The sequence below is a fragment of the Eublepharis macularius genome, chromosome 12 (genome assembly GCF_028583425.1).
Source record: "Eublepharis macularius isolate TG4126 chromosome 12, MPM_Emac_v1.0, whole genome shotgun sequence".
In the NCBI taxonomy this organism is placed as follows: Eukaryota; Metazoa; Chordata; class Lepidosauria; order Squamata; family Eublepharidae; genus Eublepharis; species Eublepharis macularius.
Genome location: NC_072801.1, coordinates 76300515 through 76317858, shown reverse-complemented (window position 1 = coordinate 76317858; position 17344 = coordinate 76300515). Strand labels below are relative to the sequence as shown.

Here is a 17344-nt window from a genome sequence, read left to right as displayed (position 1 = left end):
GCCAATTCAGTCTGGGTGGATGTGGGGAGCTTGCATGAAATTCATAAAGAGAACCCCAATAGCAGACTTGAGCACTGCTGGGGCTCTGTAATTGCTGACTTATAGGCTGTGAACCCTCCCCACCTCAGGGCCCACGGAGTACATAAGTTAAACACAGAAAATTGTCGTGTGCACAAAAATAATGCTAAAGTATGAAATGTATTTGAATAAATTCTATATGCAATAAAAGATGAATACTTTTGTTCAAGGAAAAATGCAGATATAAAGAAATACATGATACAGAGCAATATGTCCCAATCACATACTAGGGTTCATCAACCAAACAGAGACAATGTGTTCCAATCACTACATAAAAATAGATGGAATAAATATGTACAAAACAGTAATAGTAATAGATTAGCAAAAAACGAATGGCTGAGTAATATGATTGGCCTGTGAATGTTCCTTTTGGATGACTTCTGAAAACAGGTTTTACTGGAATGTTTGTCAGGTTCTGATTGTGTTTAAGCCAAAGAGACTCCATTTTAACTTTGTCAGTATTTTAAGTGTACTTCTTGCAGGTGTAGAGACTGCTGCTGGGAGCCTAGAGGAGGGAGAGAGACTGTTATTGTCTGCGTGCCTTCATCTTCCTGCTGCCCTTGAGAAACTTTTCTCACCCTCTGGCCGTTTGTTTTGAGAACTAAGGGGGAGGTTGGGGCCTGAGGGGAAATGCATACTCTGTACCTATTCCTTTGCTTGGCATTCGTAACAATTCTACAGATCAGCTAAGATCAATGTATCTTGGAATGTACTCCATTTGTTGACAATCTTCAGTAAAGCCTTTTGAAATCAATGGACTTTTGTCTTTTTGCAAGAGGTTGGCTAGGTTGCAACTTTTGGTAAGCCACAGTCTGACAATGTTAAGTCATTCATTGACAGCAATTTAAACTGGATGGGTCGTCTTTATTTATTTATAGTGATTAGTTGCACTGCTTAAGTGACAGTTGGCGTCGCCTAATGTGCTGGCAGAATCAATCACTGCTTATACTTGAATTGGACCATTGTGTTTTTTTGTAAGTTTATATTACTTTTGTACATATTGTAATTGCTCTGTTTGATTGATGATCTTGAGTATGTGATTGGAACATATTGCTCTGCATGATGGAAGTTTATGACAATGATTAGATATTGTATTTCTTCATATCTGCATTTTCCCTTGAACAATAGTATTCATCTTTTATTGCATACAGAATTCATTCAAACACATTTCATACTTTAGCATTATTTTTGTACATGGTGTTATTGTGTGTTTATGACCTGTAGGCTGTGGCAGGCCCCCGCTGGGGTGAGTGACTGAGTAATACCTGTGACAAAGAAGCCTTGAGCATTTGCTGAAAGATCAACCTCTGTGTTTTGCTGCTAAGGTGCCGCCTTCCTTCCCACCAGAGCCCGAGGGATGTAGCCTGAGGGTCAGCTGGCCTGAGTGAGCTGTGGAGGAATCAGCCGCATTCTTGGGTGACCTGTCTTTCCCCTGCACCCAGCTGCAAGGAAGGATGGCAGGTCCCCAGAAACGCTGGAGGAGGGAGCCGGTGTGTGCACCCCAGAACGCCAGCCAATTTCCCCCAACAAAATCAAAGTCTGGTTCGGAATTGCACTGCAGGTCTTTTTCCCTTTTATTTATGTATGTCACTTTTTCCGGATACGCAGGATGTGAAGGTAACCGCCACTGCTGTCATATCCAAATGTGGCCTGTTTGCAGCCCTTCAGATTGGTGCATTTGCACCTTCTCTCCCAAAGGGTGACAGCATTCACCAGCAAAGACTTCAGCAACAATGTACTTCACCTGTGTAACATCCTCATTGTTTTCTGCGTTTAGTTCCTACTGGTTTCATTGGGAAGAGAAGAAAGAAGTGGATTATGTTCTGCCCATGTAAATGGTGTACATTGGAAAACGTTACTCACTGTTTGTGAGCCTACAGGAAATCTCCCCACAGCATACAGGAAAGGAGGAACTGGAATGAATGAATAACGCATACAGTGATTAAAACCTGTGTTCATTCTGGGCGCACTTTAGTGTGTAGTGAGTGACCATAAAATGTGGCAGTACTCAATATCCCCACTTGAGGGCAGCACAGGATTAGGAAACAATGTGGTTACTTAGAGAAAGAGACGAGGGTAGAACATCTAATCAGGGAAAGTGAGCTATGACTGCAGCTATTACTGGGGGGATGACTAGGAAGATGAGGCTGACCTTTAGGTCCCATCACAGAAATATTAACAAAACCAAACTCCAGACCTAAAACGCCTGCACTACCCATTACATCTTCCTAAGAGAAATGATGATAAACTTTAAAAAAAATATTTTTTAAAATATTTTGTTTGGGGGTTGTTGGAAGGAGGTGTCTTGCGAATCAGGTTCCCATTCAGTATGTGGAGATCACAATAGGACAAAGGATCTGCTGTTGTCTTAAATATGTGCTCCTATGAACTACTTGTGCTTCATATGGATTCTTACTAATGCTAAGTCTTTGTAAAATTGTGTGTATTTTCCCTATGGCATTGTTTATGGAAATCAAAAAGAGTCCAGTAGCACCTTTAAGACTAACCAATTTTATTTTATTGTAGCATAAGCTTTCGAGAATCAAGTTCTCTTCATCAGATGCCTGATCCGAACTGGTCTAATACAGAAGAGGAGGGGAGGGGAAAGAACAGGACATATATCACAAGAAGACAGGATGCAATTAGTGTGAAGGCAATCAAAACATTCCTTTGCTTGTAAATGTAAACATCTCCTTTTGGTGTGGAGTCAGTTTGCTGCAGTGAAGGTATACAATTCCTATGTAGTATAAGCCCTCGATAACCACAGCTCTCCCTGCCAGCTGCATCTGACAAAGAGAACTGTGGTCCCCGAAAGCCCACACGCACTCAGGCTGAGATAATTGACAAACAAAGCCCACACCAGGCGTCTCTGGGCTCCCCCAGACCACGCCTCTGTAAAGGAAATCTGTTACCTGTGATAATGTGATAACCATTCATAGTCTCTATTCAGTCCCAGCTTGACAGAGTCAAATTTGCATATGAATTCCAATTCAGCAGCCTCCCGTTGGATTTTGTTTTTGAAGGGTTTCTGTTGAACCACAGCGACTTTTAAGTCTTTGGTGGAATGTCCTGGTAGATTGAAGTGTTCTCCCACTGGTTTTTGGACGTTTCCATTTCTAATGTCAGATTTGTGTCCATTTATTCTTTTGCGTAGAGGTTGGCTGGTTTGTCCAATGTACAGAGCAGAAGGACATTGTTGGCACATGAGGGCATATATCAGATTGGAGGATGAGCAGCTGTAAGAGCCAGAGACAGTGCAGTTGATGCCATTGGGTCCTGTAATTGTATTCCCTGGGTAGATATAGGGGCAGAGCTGGCATCTGGGTCTGTTGCAGGGCCTGGTACCTGTGCTGGTGGCCCTGCTGGCCGATTCATGATTGTAAGTGAGAAGTCGTTTAAGATTGGGGGGCTGTCTGTAGGCAAGGAAAGGTCTTCCACCCAGGACTTCTGAGAGAGAGGTATCATTTTCCAGGATGGGTTGTAGCTCCCTGATGATACGTTGGATGGGTTTGAGCTGGGAGCTATAGGTGACAACCAGTGGTGTTCTGTTGTTAGTTCCTTTAGGTATGTCCTGGAGCAGACTGTTTCTGGGTACTAGTCTGGCCCTGTTGATTTGTTTCTTCACTTCATTTGGTGGGTACTGTAGTCTCAAAAATGCTTGTTGTAAATCTCTTAAGTGTGAGTCTCGGTCGAGAGCATCGGAGCAGATACGGTTGTAACGTAAGGCTTGGCTGTAGACAATAGACCGAGTGGTATGTTTAGGGTGGAAGCTGGAGGCATGTAGATATGAGTATCGGTCTGTTGGTTTCCGGTATAAGGTGGTATTTATTCGTCCATTATGTAGTTGTACAGTGGTGTCCAGGAAGTGTACCTGTTGTGTAGAGTGGTCCAGGCTTAGGTTGATAGTAGGGTGAAAGTTATTGAAGTCCTGATGAAATCTCTCAAGGGCTTCCTTCCCATGGGTCCAAATGATGAAGATGTCATCCAGGAATCTTAAGTATAGTAGTGGTTCCAGTCAAACCATACAACTTTGTGGAGACCTGGAGGCCTATTTTAGACGCCTAAGACTGAAAGAATTCTTCAACTACTCTGCTGAACAAAACGATGAACAAAGCACTGAACAGACACCATCACAGCAGCCTCAGTCAAGCTGGGACTGAATAGAGACTATGAATGGTTATCACATTATCACAGGTAACAGATTTCCTTTACAGAGGCGTGGTCTGGGGGAGCCCAGAGACGCCTGGTGTGGGCTTTGTTTGTCAATTATCTCAGCCTGAGTGCGTGTGGGCTTTCGGGGACCACAGTTCTCTTTGTCAGATGCAGCTGGCAGGGAGAGCTGTGGTTATCGAGGGCTTATACTACATAGGAATTGTATACCTTCACTGCGGCAAACTGACTCCACACCAAAAGGAGATGTTTACATTTACAAGCAAAGGAATGTTTTGATTGCCTTCACACTAATTGCATCCTGTCTTCTTGTGATATATGTCCTGTTCTTTCCCCTCCCCTCCTCTTCTGTATTTGACCAGTTCGGATCAGGCATCTGATGAAGAGAACTTGATTCTCGAAAGCTTATGCTACAATAAAATAAAATTGGTTAGTCTTAAAGGTGCTACTGGACTCTTTTTGATTTTGCTACTACAGACTAACACGGCTAACTCCTCTGGGTTTATGGAAATGTCCTTGAAACTGACTGTACTAATCTCACACTGTGTAATCCGCCTTGAGTCTCAGTGAGACATAAATAAATAAATAAAATAAAAGAATCCAGTCCAAGAGGATGCGGCTTAATATGCATCGATAGCAAAATTCTGCAGTACTCAATATTTCCACATGAGGGCATCAGAGGATTAGGAAAGAATTATATGTGGTGCTTGGATTAGAGAGAAATTGTAGTGAAATTTGTGAAAAAAACTGTATTGGTTCCCGTTTCCATTCCAACCTGCAAACATTTGAAACTACTACATTCACTGCTAAATAAATACGCCTTTTGCGTTCACCTTTTTTTTGGTGTCTGTGTGTGGGGAGGGCATGGGGAAAACACACTGCCATTGAATGGTAGACATGATAAAATCCTGGCTTTCTCCGCTTTCTTCTATGAGCCGTTTCACAGACCCCACCAATGAGCAAAACGATGGTGTCACATTTGTAGACTGAGCTGGTCAGAGCAGGACTTTTAAAATTCTATGTATTACCATCTAAGGAAGGGCAGCTCTGTAGTGTATAGTGCCACAAAGTTTGTGTGTGTATCATTGGCGACGATGAAGCCTTATAAGCTAAGAGATACACGAGCTTGCAAAGGGCATGTCTTCTGGCTCTAATGCCCTCTTACTAAAGGGTGAAGATAGGACGTGTGGGGCTGCGGCCATATTTGAAAAGAGCGATGCTGTCTTTTTACTTTCCAAGGTTCGGTCGTCTCATCTGTGGACAACCTGAAACTCCTTTTCTCTCTTCCTACCTACTTCGGTGCCACATAACATAATACAACCGTAGCATTTGCAAAGTCTAGGTCATTCCAGGAAATGGCCACAGGGGGGCAGCAGAGAATTATGTTTGGACCCCAAAAGATTCGCACCCTTGTTCAAAGCATTCGTCTAGATATGACTGGATGAACAAAGTCGTCTGTTTGCACATGTACACTCGTGTTTATAAATTACAGCAAACATACACAGGGAGAGGGATAGGTCCAGCAGTCACAATTGGGCTCTCCTCCATGCCATTCATTCTCACCAGACTGTACCTTGTGCCTACACTTGCCTCTATGTAAAGCGTCCCCAGACCTGAAAATGCTATTTCACTGTTGTATCTAAAAAAAGATAGCCCGGGTGAGCCTGATCTTATCAGATCTCAGAAGCTAAGCAGGGTCGGCCTTGGTTAGTAATTAGATGGGAGACCTACAGAGGCAGGCAATGGCAAACCACCTCTGTTAGTTTCTTGCTATGAAAACCCCAACACGGGTCGCCATAACTCACCTATGACCTGAGGGCACTCTCCATCAAAACACAACACAGATCCCTAGGTCTATTCTAGAAAATGGCCACAGGAGGGCACCAGAGAACCGTATTCAGCAGGCTAAAGGTAGTGAAGTTCGTCATGGTAGGACTATATTTGAGGATGTGAAAGTTGCACTTTTTGAAGACTTCTGAATAATTGCTCCCACACATTGGGGAAGGTGTGAAAAGGCTACTGAAATACGTGGTGATCTAATAATATAATTAGATGTAAAGCTGTCTCAAAGGTAGCTCTCCAAAAAAGAAGAAATCGGAGAAAAATGTATGTGATTTCCTCACATTGGTTTCAGAGTCTCCAGTTCTTGTAACAAATGCATTACAACCTGTAAAATTAAAAGCTGAACTATCTATTTGGAAAGAATTCAATCTCACCTATCAAAATTAATCTGACCTGCCTACTTCCTGCTTTCTAAGGGCCAAGCTACACATGACGAATGACACTTGAACGGCAAGTGGATTGAGTGGAGGGCAAGTGAACAGGGAGAAATACACTTGCTGTTCAAGTGTCATTCGTCATGTGTAGCTTGGCCCTGAGTAAGCGTCGTGAGAGCAGAATTCCTGCCCCCCACCTGCCCTGCTATGCACCGCAGAACTCTGCTTATGCAAAGATTACCATATGAACAGAGAAAAAATAATTTCATCTTGTAATGATTAAAAAAGCATATTTAAAGTAACACTGTATATATGCAATGTATATTGCATAATCTATATTGTATAACGTATCATGTTTAATTTATAATGTAATAATGTACAAAGTGTTTTCCTAATCCATCTTCAGCAGTGTTTAAAGGCAGTGGGAGAAAGAAGAAACCCTCCAAAAAAAGATGCCACAGTGGCCTGGGAATTCCAATGGTAGCTTTGTGCATGCGTCATGGGTGGTGGGCCCAGCACATCCTGATGAGTTCGGGCCTCTGTTGCTGTCAGATTTCCCCCCCAGGTCCTCCAGGGCAAGAAACGGCAATTATGCATCTTATTTAGAGTAACGAGTATTTGAAATACAGAACGTTCAATGCCAGGGAACACAGCAACCTGTTTAGGTGTGATGTTTGGGAAGACACCAATTAAACATGCTGATATTTGCTGTGCTTTGTTGGCAGGCTCTTAATCGGCTATGTCTTCATTTTCTTTCAGCTCATGAGCTCAGGAGGGACAATTCACACCTAATAAAGTGGGTCCATCCCTTTCCTCACTCAGGGGCGGTACCAGGGTTTCTGGCGCCCGAGGCTGGGGGCAGTGCCAGGTCTGTTGTGTGTGCATGCATGTGCCCAAGACTGCACGATGACATCACTGCATGTGATGTCATCACGCAGCAAGCTGGCCCCATTGGTGTGGCGGGTGGCTGGGACAGCATGCAGAGGCTGCCCGCGCTCCCAGTCGGGCACAGCGGGTGGCTAGGGAAGTGCATGTGCATCCTCCCAGCCCTCCCGCTCTGCTGTTTTGCATGCCGCACTGGATGCCTGCCATGCCTGGCCTGAGGCTGCTGCACCCAGCCAGGGGTGTTTGTTGGCAACAGCAGTGGGGTGGAGCGGGAGGGCTGGCAGGCTGCAGCAGCTGCGGACCAGGCACGGCAGGTGGCTGGGCTGGCACGCGAGCGGTGTCCCATCGCTCCCGCTCAGCCACCAGCGCTGACACTGCCAGCTCCGCGGCATGCGCCCCCACCCCTGGCACCCCCTCCAGCGCCCCCTTTGGTGCCTCAGTGCTCGAGGTGGGGGCTGAACCTGCCTCAATGGGTGCGCCGGCCCTGCCCTCACTATTTCCTGTGTAACCACTGAAAATGAGTTGTGGGTTGTTCTCAGTTTACTGAACCTGAGCCTAGAAGCGGTGAGGGCTGGAGAAAGTTGATTCAGACACAACGAAGATGCTGTTGGTTGTGTTGGTTGGTTGTGTATGTCTCGAATTGTGGTATTCTATCTATTTGCAGGGGAGCAGTCTGTCAGTATAAACTCTGTTACCGAAAGGGCCTTAGTGTTGAAATTATATTGGAGAAAGACCATCCCGTTTGCAAGGCTGAGACCTCCCACCCGCCAGCATCGGTACAACGCTCGGGAAGGGAAAAATGGGAACGAACCAGTAGAGGCCTCCAGTCCCCAGGGGAAAATGGAATCTACTTTGGCTGCCCTCAGAAGTGATTCTGTAAGTGATCCATGACTACAAAAGTAGAACACAGTACTGACAATTATTCCATCCACTCAAATATAATACCAATAATACAATACAAATAATAATAGTTCATTTTTCATCTTGTTCTGGACATAGTGACGATGCAGAGCAGGGGACAAATTCAGTATCATTATTCCCACCATCCAGCTGGCGAGCTGGGGCTGAGAAGAGTGGCTTCCCCAAGGCCACCTGCTGAGCTCAGGGCAGTAGTGAGATTTGAACCAGTGAAATGATGCATTGCAGCTGAATTACTTAACCACTAAGATATACCAACTGTCAAAACAGTCTATAATTCTGTTTTACAGAAACTCTTCCCAGAATTTATATCTTGTCAGAATTTACATAAGGTACAATGTTATCCTGAATTTTAACTTTCTAATACAAAATGAACATGGATGGATGAACTTCTCAATTATGGGCCAAGCTACAAGTGATGAATGACACTTGCCTGGCAAGTGAACGGACTCACTTGATCAAGTGGAGAGCAAGTGAATGGCAAGTGAACAGGGAGGAATACACGTGAGTCTGTTCACTTGTCAAGCAAGTGTCATTCGTCACTTGTAGCTTGGCCCTTTAGCAGGAATACCTGTATCTGCTTGGACTTTTACTTGCTGTTATGCCCAATATGTCCACGAGGAGGCAGCAGAGGACTGGGAAAGAAGTGAGCAAATTCAGTCTGGGTGGATGTGGGGAGCTTGCATGAAATTCATAAAGAGAAGCCCAGCGGCAGGCTTGAGAGCTCTGCAGGGGCTCTGTAATTGCTGGCCTGAAGGCTGCAGCAGGCCCAAGCTGGAGTGAGTGAGTAACTCCTGTGACCAAGAAGGCAGGAGCGTCTGCTGAGTGACCAATGTGTGTGTTTTGCTGCTAAGGTGCCGCCTTCCTTCCCGCCAGAGCCCAACGGCCGTGGCCTGAGGATCAGCCGGCCTGTGTGAGCTGTGGAGGAATCAGCCGCATTCTTGTGTGGCCTGTCTTTCCCCTGCACCCAGCTGCAAGGAAGGATGGCAGGTCCTCAGAAACCCTGGAGGAGGGAGCCCTCGGCTGCACCCAGACCACCAGCCTGTTTCCCCATCTGAACAAAAATCTGTTTTGGAATTGCAGTTTAGGACTTTTCCCCTTCCATTTATATATATTTCACTTTTTCTGGGCACGCAGGATGCGAACGTAACTGCCACAGTTGTCATATCCAAATCTAGCCAGTTTGCAGCCCTTCAAATTGGTACATTCTCACTTTCTCTCCCAAAGAGCGACCGCGTTGTCCAGCAATGACTTTGGTAACAATGTACTTCACCTGTGTAACGTCCACATTGTTTCCGGCATTTGCTTCCTACTTAATTAGGTGGGGAGAGAAGAAAGAAGTGGATTATATTCTGCCCACGTGAATGGCATATACTGGAGAAGGGCACTCCAGTGCGGGAAATCTCCCCACAGCATGCAGGAAAGGAGGAACTGCAAGTAATGAATGATGCCTACAGGGAATAAAATCTGTACTCATTCTTGGTGCACTTTAGTGTGCGCTGATCTTAAAATATGGCAGTATTCAACATGTCCACTTGAGGGCAGCAGAATACTAGGAAACAACATGAGTTGGGATTCCTTGGGGAAAGAGACTAGACTAGAGCATCACATCACGGAGCTCATAAGGGAAATCTACTTGGTCTTTAAGGTGTTAGGGGGCCTGAATGTTGCTAATCGTGGAAAACGCGTTGTAACTGCAGCTCTGGGGAGTTGAATAGCAAGACGAAGCTGACCCTTTAGATCCCATCACAGCCATATTAACAAGACCAATCCCCAAACCAAAACGGTCTGCACCACCCCTTTACATCTCTGTAAGGGAAATGATTCTAGACTTAAAAATAATTTTTTTTTTAGATTTTTTTTTATTTTTTTAGGAAAGCTGCATGGAATGTTACCAAGGAGCATCGACCTTCAGCCTAGCTCCGAGTGTGGAGGGTGGGGCAGTTCTTAGGGGAAGAGGGATGTGACAATTTGACTACGTCTAAGTTTCCTGCAGCAGGATAGGAGAACTCTTATTCTACCAAGCGTGTCTTCAGTTCAGTGGTGCAATGATTTCAGGGTCAGACAGGCAGACGCTGCTGCCCAATGAGCACAGATTCTGTGCCACATTTCAGCTTCCTGAATGCAATGTTCTGTGCTGATTGACATGGGAGACAGTCAACCGGCAGCCTCATAGCTCACCTATAGAGAACAAGCAAGCAAGCAATGGCTCCTGAATCTTTGGTTAGGGCATAGTTGGAGAGCATCATCCTGCCAATTTCAACTCCCACCCAGCATGTGGAGATCACAATAACAAGTGTGTCCAGTTGGGTCAAAGACTCCAATTGAATGGGATGCAGCTTAATAGGATATGATGGTAAAATGCTGCAGTACTCTTTATGTCCACGTGAGGGCGGCAGAAGATTAGGAAAGAATCAATTTTGGTGGGTGGATAAGTAGGGTTCCCAGGCGCCCAGTGGGAGGGGGGAGCCGAGATGTGCGCATGCACTTTAAGAGGTGTGATGACATCACTTGCAGGAAGTGAGGGGGAGGGGGGGCAGATAGTAGGAGCGGGGAATCCCCTGCCCCCACTGGGGGACCTGGCAGCCCTATCCATTGCGTTGGCTCACTGCATGCCAGCATAATATGTGAATAGTTGTTAAGTGACAACTGGCAAAGCTTTTATTTGAGACTTGTTGGCAGTAGCTATCAGTTCACCTGAGCTACAAGCTGACACATGGAGCCAGCAATGCAGTGTGACTGGATTCCTTACCCCTCCAGGCCCACTGATTCCTGGCTCACCCATTTCATCCACTGGGCTAAACCATGTTTTTGTAAGCAAGCCCTTTGCCTTGGAGCTGCCTCATGGCTCCTCCTCCCTCAGTGAGATATCTGAAGGGTTGGACCCAGGCATGTTTTCGTTGGCACTCACCCTTCTTCCTTCATCCCTGTCATGATCTGGCTGCGCCAGGAAGGCATAAGCCTGAGAGTAAAAAAGCCTGCATTCTTTCTCCCAGGGAACGGCAATCCAGAGGTGGTTTCTGCTAGGGGGAGAGGCCCTCATCCAGGTAGGGTGAGGAGACAGGCCTGGCAGACAGAAGGACAGGAAGTTCAGGCACGCTAGGGCCTCTGGTTTATTTAGCTTTCACCCATCTATTGTTGCTAAGGCACCTTGGTTGTTGGTTTGTTTGATATGAACTGACCTCCTTGTAAATAAACTATTTTGTTTGTTGTTACTCTGCTGAGTCCTCATGCCTGTTTATTGGCCAAGCTACGGAGGTCAGAGGGGTTGAGAGGGGACTCTGGGCCTTCCCAAGGGACCCTAAATCCCAGAGTGGTGGCAGCGTAAGGGGGCTCACCCTACCTGAGGCATGACACTCCCCCGTCCCACAAGGCTTTTGTCTGTGCAAGTCCCATAGATCCCCAGCACAGCCTTTATTTGGGTGGGGAAAGGGGACCCCCCCTTCCTTCTTCCCCTGCAGGAAAATGGGCAGGATGCGAACCACAGGGTTCTAGTCTGCTGGGAGGTTGGATGCCTCAGTCAGGAGTGGGCTCAGTTGGTGTGTTTTGAGCTAGAGGGGACTGCTGGCTCCTTTCCTTCCTAATGGTTCCCGTGCCTTCCATCAGTCTCATTTTCCACCTGATGCCTGCCTGCTGTAGCCTCCAAATTTCCCTTTATTTCTTTTTAAATTTTCCTGTGCCTCCCAAGGTTATTCCTAGGCAAGGATCTCATAGAGTCTGTCTATGACACTTCTCTCCCCCACCATGAGATCTGATGTATCACCACCAAGGGTCCCTCGTGCCCTACATCGTGCTTCATTCTGGCCAGTCAGATGGTTCTGGGACAGATGTCAAGGCAATAGCCCTGCCCTGTTGTGTCCCCAACCCGCCCATGAACTGGTATTCAGGGGTACACTCCCTTTGACCTTGGAGGCTTCACTGTCTGATGACATTCGCTCTCCTCAACATCCTCCGTGAACAAGACTTGCATATGACAAAGGGGACATCAGGCCACAGAAGCTTAAGCTACAATAAATGAAACCGTGTAGTCTTTCAGGTGCCACAGGATCCTGTTTTTGTTTCTTTGTGCTGCAGTGGACTAACACACCTCCTCCACTGGATTGTGTATCTATTAACATGTCTGATCTCCTTATAAAGTCAAATATGAGATATCTTTGGAGGACTACAGCAAATCAGAGGGGGGCTAGGGAAGAAGAAGTGATGAGATGCATTATGACGGACTTCCTAATATCTTGTATTTCATACCCATGGGATTTGGGGGTGGGGGACTAGGTTGAGAATACATCACATAAGAGAAACCAAGGTGGTAGGATGCAGTCGTGTTGTGTCTGAGACATGAACCATGTCTCGCCTCCCTTTAAGAGACTGTCTGCCCACCAGCTACAAACGACAGACAGAAGTGGAGCCAGAGGCAAGAATATCTGGGACTGAGGGCCAAGCTACACATGACGAATGACACTTGAACAGCAAGTGTATTTCTCCCTGTTCACTTGCCCTCCACTCAATCCACTTGCCGTTCAAGTGTCATTCGTCATGTGTAGCTTGGCCCTGAATCATAGGGCTTCTGTTTTATACAGCTATTGACTACAAAGGGGTGCATGGGGGGGTCAAACAGGGTTTGATCTGACTGCAGCAGAGGCAATTCTGTGCTGGGGGGAAAGGCCACGATGTTGGGACAGGGACTGGTCTTCATTCCTCACCCGGAGATTTCTCACTGGTGTTCTGGGTGTGGGGAATTTTGCTGACCAATGGCGCATGAGAAAGCCTTTGCCGAATTCCACGCATCACCAGAGATTTCCAGGCTGCTGTTGAGAAAAACGTTAGGCTCGCTGCTGGTGTGGATGACGCTGTTGTCTCCAGTCAGGGGTCTGCCATTCTCGTGCCACGTGATGGAGACTCTGCCAGGATGAGGCCCTTCCACTATGCAGCTGAAGGTCACACCTGAGTCATCTTCAGCCTTCTGGAAGCGGGACCTGAAGAGGGACTTGTTGGAGGCCGAGGGCTTGCCTGGTTGAGTGCCGAGAGGCAGAGCATGGTGGAAAGAAGAGGAAGGTTATTTGCTTTCAGGCCCCATCAGTGGAATCAACAGAGGAAGGGAGGGGTTTTGAGGGAAGGCGATGGGGGAGACTTCAGGACATTCCTTGCTCCAGACTGTCAATACGCAGCACACAGGGACCCTTTCCCCACATTTCCCACCCCGCCTATCCTGTTTGCTGATGCTACCGAGTCCTCCTGTGTGGTGCTTTCTGGGAAGTCATTCTGGGAAGGGGCTGAAGCAGGCTGTGGTCCATTTCCATTAGAGCCAGATAACCTTCTTTAGAACAGCAGGATTTGAGTCCAGTGACACCTGAGAGCCCAAGAAAATTTCCAGGGTATGAGGTGTCAAGATTCAACCCTCCCTTCTTCAGATACGGGCTTTGATTCTTGGAAGCTTATGCCTTGAAAATCTTGTTGATCTCAAAGGTCAAATCCTGCTGCTTCCAAGAATGCTATGGAATCCTGCAGTCTCCTCACTTTCTCGATTCACTTGGAGTAAATCCAAATGATCCACATGGAAGTGAAGAGTGTCAAGGAGTCATGGGGGAGGGCAATCCTATTCTTCCCCCGAATAGCCCGCTTCCCTGCCATGGCTCCAACTCTTCCTTCTTGGCTCCTGTTTTTAGCCCCTGGCAACTCTGCCTCCCTTTTAGGGTGACCAAGTCTGGTTTGGGAAATCCCTGGAGATTTGGGGGTGGAGCTTGGGGTGGGTGGTTTTTTGGAGGGGATGGACTTCAGTGGGGTCTAATGCTGCAGAGTCTACCCTCCCCCCCTCACACCTGCCATTGTCTCCTAGGGAACTGATCCCCATCGTCTGGAGATCCCCAAAGCGCTGCCTGAGGGAAAGAACTCTGCTTGTCCAATGAAAGACGCATTTCAAGAGCCATGAGAATTGCCACTGCGTCATGGAGGAATGAGAGGCCCAGAAAGGAGTGCCAAGTGTTGGCGGGCTGTACGGAGAGCTTTCCAAGGGTTGGCTTACCAGAGTCCTGGTCTGGGACCTGCTGAAATGTCAAGGAGGGAAAGGTCTCTTTTCCCATGACACAATAGTAATGCGCTTCGTCATCCCAGTCTGAGGCATCGACGCGCAGTAGGCTAGAACTGAAATTCTCCAGTCTCTCAGGTTTGCTGATGGAGTTGACTGAAGTTGCTGCGGCTACAGCATTGTGGAACCATGTTATATTGACGTCTTCGGGGAAGGATCCTTGTACGTGGCAACTGAGTCTGACTGTTTCCTGCAAAGGCAGTTTTTCCAAGGGAGGAGGGAAGCTGTCGGGAGTTGGAGTCCTGGGTGTATCACCTGCAAGGGGGAAAAGGCATCGGTTCGCCAACTCAAAATGCATTGGTTTGCCAAGAGAGCCAGTTTGGTGTAGTGGTTAAGAGCACAGGACTCTAATCTGGAGAACTGAGTTTGATTCCCCACTCCTCTGCTTGAAGCCAATGGATGACCTTGGGTCCGTCACAGCTCTCTCAGAGCTCTCTCAGCTCCATCCACCTCACAGGGTGATTGTTGTGGGGATAATAACAACATACTTTGTTAACCACTCTTGAATGGGTGATAAGTTGTCCTGAAGGGTGGTATATAAATCAAATGTTGTTATTATTGTTATTGTTATTATAATAACTGTGGGTTAAGAAATTCCAGGAGTTTGGGGGGGGTAGAATCTGAGAAGGTTTGGGGTTTGGGGATGGGAGGGAGCCCAGTAAGGTATAATGCCATAGAGTCCACCCTCCAGTGCAGCCATTTTCTCCAGAGGAACTGATTTCTGTCCTCAGGAGATCAGATGTAATTCCAGGAGATCTCCAGGCCCCACCTGGAGGCTGGCAACCCTGAAGGGCAGAAGCACATGCCTTAGGACAGGTGAGGGACTTCTTCACCATGGCATACTTTGCTTCAAGGGGAGCTGTGGCTAGGCGGAAGAGCAGCTAGCCCAGCCCAGCAGCTTCAGGCCTTTCATGTGGTTGGCTGGACCATCCTGGCTGCCCTGGCCGACTGGGTCTGGCTCTGCCAGCTCCTCCTCTATGAAAGGGGTGACTGAGAGGTGTCTGCAGATATGTGAAAGTCCCACAAACACAAGAGTCAGACTGTTTCTCCCCCCCCCCAAACGCATCCCTCAGAATGTGTCTGGCATACTGACAACACTTATTCTTTCTATTTATTTTATCTCCTTCATATATAGTCTTCGTTTCTCACTGAGAGTCAAGGCAGATTATCCACTCAAAGCAACAGCAAAGTCCTCCAGTAAACAACATTGTAAGACCAGGATTACAGAACTGGAAAACAAGGCACTGCCTAAAGCATTAAGATGTGCCTAAGACAGGAGATACCCGAACGCAGGAAGCCGCTTGCAAAGGTAGAAGACAGTTCAAGAAAAGCAAGGCAGTCTACGCAATAAGCAACCTCCTGATCTGCTCCTTCCTACAACAGCCATAATTCCTTGATGAAAATGTCCGGTTGAGCACTTTTGTCCTGCACTTTCTGTGAAATGACAGAAGTGTGTGGGACTCCCTGAGCCCCTCTAGTGGGCCGTTTCATAAGGCGGGAGCTGCCACACAGAATATATGTGAGTGGGCAGTAGCTAAACTTACCCATTTGTAGTGTGGCATTTTCCGGAGCTCAGATGAGCAAAGATGCCAGGGTGGGTCCACGGCCATTAAGGCTCGGTTGGTGATATTCAGAAGTGTAAATAGAACTCGGTAACAGATCAGTAACTAATGGAGTGCATGCAAAATAGGTGTGACATGCAGAATCCCCCTGACATTGGAGTGTAACGAGGCTGTGGGTTTCGCTACGAACTGGAATTTCCAACTTTCTTTCAAGGGAGGAAAGCTTTGCTGTTGCCTCACCATAACCATAACCTGGCTCCGTGTGGCCGGATCTGCTGAGTGAAGGTAGGGATCTATCTGCATGTATAATCTGTATAATGATAACTGGGTATATAATAGTAAATTCTACCTGCTATCTTTTGTGTGTCTAATCAAATAATTAAATACAAAGCTACAGATCTCCAAACAGAGATGAAACCAGAGACAAACGGATGGAATTTCCTCACTCTGTTTCAGAGTCTCTAGTTTTGTGCCAAATGCTTTCCCACCTGTAAAATCAAAAGCTGAACTATCAGTTTTGAAAGAATTCAATCTCACCTGTCAAGATTAATCTCACCTGCCTACTTATGCAGCCAGTGCTGGGTTCCTAGTCTCCCCCCCACCCCCAAGTCCCTCGTGTGCCCCATATCTCTGTTCATGCAAGGATTATCAGGAGAAAAGGGGGGGGGGAACAATTTGCTATTGTAATGATTTTAAAAAAGCATATTTAAAATAATATTTATGAAATAGTATCTGCATCACTTCAGTATTCTGTTGTCTGACTGGGCACCTAAAAATTAAGGGAAGGCAGAGGAAATAGGAAGAAAAAGGGGGAAGGAGATTGATGAGGAATCTTTCCTCTTCCAGCAGGCTAGAACTGGTCCAAGACACAGAACTGGTCCATAGAGGAGAAAGGGAGGAGGAGGAGGAGGAGGAAGAAGAGAGCTTCTGAGAAGGGAGCTTGTGGACAAGGTCGGCACATAGAAGAAAGCGGATGAAGGGGAGGCCTTCAGGAGCGCGTGAGGAGAAGAGCAGAATACTTGCCTGTAACCTTCTGGCCAGAAGTCCTGGGCAGGTTTCCCCCGAGAGCAAGGAGTCCCACAGAAAAGAAGAAGAGACTGGACCTCATGGTGATATCTGGGTGAATGTCCAGTAGTAGGCTAGGCTTGCTTATATATCGTTCCCAGGAAGTTGGGGAGGATGTTTGCTGGTAAAGATTTGGCACTCCGCCAGACAATCGAAGAGGATGTGAGTTGCAAAAGATCCGCCTTGGCATTGCAAGCACACCATGTTGGTAAGGTGTCAAGTCACTTGAAGGCCCTCAAGGGGAAAATATTCAGTCAGAGAGGAATCCTTGCTTGGGAACAAGAGAAAATCTGGAGGCATGCCACCATCTCTGGCTATCACTTCTGTGGCAAATAAAATGTATTGGGGGAAAGCCCTGGAATGGGTGG

At 46.8% G+C, this 17344-nt stretch overlaps 1 gene segment (V, D, J or C); it reads right to left on the bottom strand.

Moving 5' to 3' along the window:
• The window catches only part of LOC129340148 (immunoglobulin heavy constant mu-like), a 31646-nt gene extending 14302 nt beyond the window's left edge, over positions 1-17344 (bottom strand). The window contains exon 1 of the C gene segment in view: positions 16935-17344.